Below are 4,453 nucleotides of genomic sequence, written 5' to 3'. Positions count from 1 at the left end.
TCATTTTGAAAAATTTAACGCATTATTTCATTAGTATTGTACTGACAAAAGAGATGTTATATATCCGTTTGTGAGTTTTTTTTAATTATTTTAATTTTTTAAAGAAAAAAGAAATTTGCCTAAAAAGATACACCAAAAACACATTTACGAGGATTCATTTAAAATCATGCTTTCTCGTTCCTTTAAAAAATAATATTTAAAATAAGATAAACATGATGTTTTTTTATCTAGATTTTATGACGATATAATCTATGCAAACTAGCATATAAACTCCCCAGATGAATCACGAAAAGTTAAATTTATGGCTCTTCCAACATTTTTCGATACAAAGAGTACCACCAACCATTAACCAGAGTTGGATTTTTATGGTCTGCACGTGAAGCAAGATTTCTGAATAATGGTGGTCAATATGAAAAGGTTTTGTGAGAAATGTTTTTGGATAAAGTTAGTTTCATTTAAGCAGCAACAGATTGAGGAATGAAGGAATCGAAATTCTGATAAAAGCAGAAACTATTCCCACAGTGATTCCATTGAGATATGATAGACATTAATATTCTACAAAGAGCACATCTCAATCATTTCTTCTTTTACACGAGCTAAGTTGTTCCATCTATGCATTTAAAAGAGAAAAAGAAAATAATGTAAGTTACAGATGCATGATGCATCAGAGTATCGAAGGTGAAGCGGCAAACCCTCCCTCCTTCATCATTTGCTTAAACTCTTTGAAGTTAACCATTCCATCGCCATCGACGTCCACTTTCTTGATCATGCTCATGCAATAATCAATGGTTTTGCCATGCTTTAGCCCCAAAGAACACAACACGGCGCCCAATTCCTCTCCCGTGATGAACCCATCTCCATTTTGATCGAACACGTTGAATGCTTCCCTCATGTCCTCCTCCTCGTTTTTATCGTCCATTATCGCATTGTACAACTCCCCGAACTCGTCCATGTCCACGTACCCGTCTCCATTAACGTCGATTTTCTCGATCATTTGGGTCAAGTCTGGCTCTGAGATCGAGATTCCCAGGTTTTTCAACGAGTCAGTCAGCTCCTGCCGCGTGATTCGCCCATCCCCGTTTCTATCAAACATTTGAAAAACTCGCACAAGCTCTGCCTGATCCATGCCTTGCGATACACCAGGGATCGATCGGCTAGGAGGAGAATATATGCCAAAGCAAATATTGTGAGAAGAAAATGGAAACTTGGATCAGAATTAGAATTCAAGACGCTGCGTGTGGGCCAAAAAAATAAGGAGCTTTTACTACAAGGTGGCAAAAGGCTTATCAATATCAACCAACTCCAGCCAAAATTGCTGTTGAACGTTCATGACACATCCTTTATTACGTCAAATCTTAACCTATTTTTGGTTTGCTGTTGCAAAGGCTGTTCCCTAACGGTTTAGATTTGGGGACTGGTTGGTCACCATGTAAAAATCAAATTATTACATAAAAAAGTTATATAGCATTTCTTGCAGTTTATATATTATTAGTTTTTCGAAAATATAATTGATTTAGTGTAAGTCCTAGTGTACATATATTAGAGCTCTTAATATTGTATGAGAAAAAGTTGGAATCTGGTATTGAAACAGACAAGTCAGTAGGTTGTTTTTGGCACTACGAATCTTACAAACTATAGCTAACTAGTTTCCCAACGTAACTTTTTCCAGTTGAAAACATGTAAGAAATTATATACACAACCTTTTACTTTAAAAATAAAATTAAATGCTCATGTTGTGGTTGAACTTAAAATTGTTTAAGTGTCATATTTCTCTTTCAATGTATAATTAAATTGGAATAATATGAAATGAAAATATTTTTATTGTTGTTCTCTGAAGGAATATTTTTACGATTTTTTTTTCAATGAAAGTAATTAATCTTTAAGATTTTTTAACATCAGGTCTCTTTTGTTTATCCTTTTCAAAAAAATTAAATTAAAATTTAATATTTTGAAATAAATTATCAATAATTGAAAATATGAGATCTAAAGTATAATTTATATGTTGAGTTTCTTTATAATCAATTTTATTATTATATAGTTATATATCAAAGTATTTAGTTATTGTAATTTTATTTATATTTTTTATACTATTATATAAAGAGGATTTCTTTTTTTCTTTTATGTTCACGTAGTTTTCTAATTTTACTTTTTAAATGATTCTTTTTAAATTTGACTATATATATTTTTTATTTTTTTAATTTAACTATTTTTTAAAATTAAATAAATAAAAATTATCTATAAAATAAATAAAAATTACATAATCATTGTCAGAACCATTAAAACCGCACCCAAAACCCCTCTGAACGGACGTTAGGTGTCAAGCAACGAGGATCTGGAAATCAGATAGTGGAAGACAGGTGTCAACAGATGAGCGTACGCTCGTTTTGACGAGGGAAGCAAAACTGATTTTTTTGAAAATTTTTGTCTCACTCTCTGCATGCACCCTTCTTCCCAGATTCTGAAAAATCTCTTTTTCTCCTCCTTCTCACTACATCTCCTTCATCTTCTCTCTAAGGAAACTCACCCTTTCTCTTCTCCGATCTCCATTCAGACACCGTAGAAGCACTCCCGACGTCAAGAGCTTCCAGTTAAACCGTTCGGTTTGTGAAGCTGACCTGGTAAGTCCTTCTCTTCACCAACCGTTCGTTTTCCTAGACATGCAAACCCAGTTCTGGTTTCAGGTGTTGATCACCATTCTTCAAATGAGGAGTTCTGAGAGTGTTTTGGTTTTACTTGGTTTAGTTGGAAAAATTGTCAAGCATTGAGGGTAGAAGAACTGGTAGTGGTGAACTGTATTTTGCCTCTAGGAACGTTCGTTCACGCTCAGAGGTAAGGGAAGCTTATTTAATTTAATCTGTATGTTTACTGTGTTGTATGAACGTTCGTTGATTTGATGATTGGAAATGAAATATGGTTGTGCTATGTTCCGATGTACAAAATATATGAAATTGATATGATATAGATGTATGAACTTATGTAGTTAAATGTTGAGAAATTGAATTGAGATAAATGATTCCTAAGTGTGAAATTCCCTTATGAAAGTGTACGTTCGTTACTGAACGGTCTTTGACCGTTCGGTTTTCTAAGTGAAATTGGTTAGAATTGGATTCTTTCATTTGGGAAGAATCCTAGTTAAGGACGAGCGTCTTCGTGTTGTAATACTATGTTTTGGCGTTCGGCCAAGTATAGTTACGTCTTGGTATTCCGTGATAAGCTTAAGTATATATATCTCTGTACGTATTTGTATATTTTAGTTATTCTTAAACACTACTCCAATATTATTTTACTATATTTATCAAACCTCTTCTCTTTAAATTTAGTAGCACTAAGTCTTATACTAAGTGTTCGTCCTAAGCAAGTGTTTGGTCTTACACCAGGCACTCGTTCTAGCTTCTTAAGCTAAACTTCATAATAAGAGCGTTCGTTCAAGCCCTCTAGGGTTCGCTCACTATAGTGTTCAGTCTCTGATTGGCATTTGGATTTCTTGATACTAAACTCAATTAAACTGAGTATTCACAAGTGTTCAGTTTCTTCATGTGAATCATTCTAAGTATTAGTTTTGAATGCCTTGAAGTATCCTTATTCATTGGTTTCATTCTGGAGTCTTCGTTCTTGTTCTGGTCTTTTTGATGTTCAGATGGAATTCTCAAGAGTCAGTTCATCTAATTGGCTCAGTGTTGTAATGGACGTTCGTTCTATTCGTTTCTTGGAATATGTGATAGTGTTCGTTATCTTTTTCAACCCGATATCAACCCCTTGTTCTTAATCTATTCCGAAATTTGAGATCTCGCGATCTCGCTCTACGTGTTCGGTCTCGTTCTGAGTTCATTTAGAACGTTCGTTATTTAGAATTCGTATGAATCTTTGTGCGAGGTGGTTAAATGAGATACTTATTAATGAAAGATGAAGAAAATGTGATATGGAAATGTTGTGGATTATGGACGAGCGTTCCGGGGAGGAACGAGTCATGTATGAATATTGGAATTTGTAAAGTATGACTGTGGGCATGCTAAGCTGGTTGTTCATCCTGATGTTCCGTGAGTACTTGTCTTCACGTAGAAGAGGGTAGGTCATGTGTGGGAACGACAGGAGGTCCTAGTCCTTAGGGGTACTTTGGACAGATAGGACTAACCTCGGGTGACACTGTTGAGGGCATCCCAGTTACTACATCACCCGGGTGCACGAACGCTTGTAGCTACACAGATTTCATACAGTCCGGACAGTCAGTCTAGAAATAGGTTTTGTATGATACGTATGTTGAAATTTACATTGTATGTTGAATTGTTTAAAATGTATGTTTATGCGTGAATTAAATTACATAAGTTTACCCTGTATTTCCTGTCTTATCTTGTTTTGTACGTTCATCTTGTCGTTGTAATGATCATCCGTGTGGATGTGAGTAGAAGGGGACGAGCTGTTGGAAGAAGAAAATTTGGTCGAGGTTGAAGTTAAG

General features: G+C 34.8%; 1 pseudogene; it reads right to left on the bottom strand.

Moving 5' to 3' along the window:
- Positions 1 to 664: 664 nt before the first annotated feature.
- Positions 665 to 1,126, bottom strand: LOC124823671 (calmodulin-like protein 3 pseudogene; annotated as a pseudogene).
- Between the last annotated feature and the right edge of the window lie 3,327 nt (positions 1,127 to 4,453).

The sequence above is a fragment of the Vigna umbellata genome, chromosome 5, assembly GCF_029865625.1.
Source record: "Vigna umbellata cultivar VRB3 chromosome 5, Vumbellata_1.0, whole genome shotgun sequence".
NCBI lineage: Eukaryota > Viridiplantae > Streptophyta > Magnoliopsida > Fabales > Fabaceae > Vigna > Vigna umbellata.
Note: the sequence above shows the minus strand (reverse complement) of the source record. Positions and strands in the feature narration are given on the sequence as shown.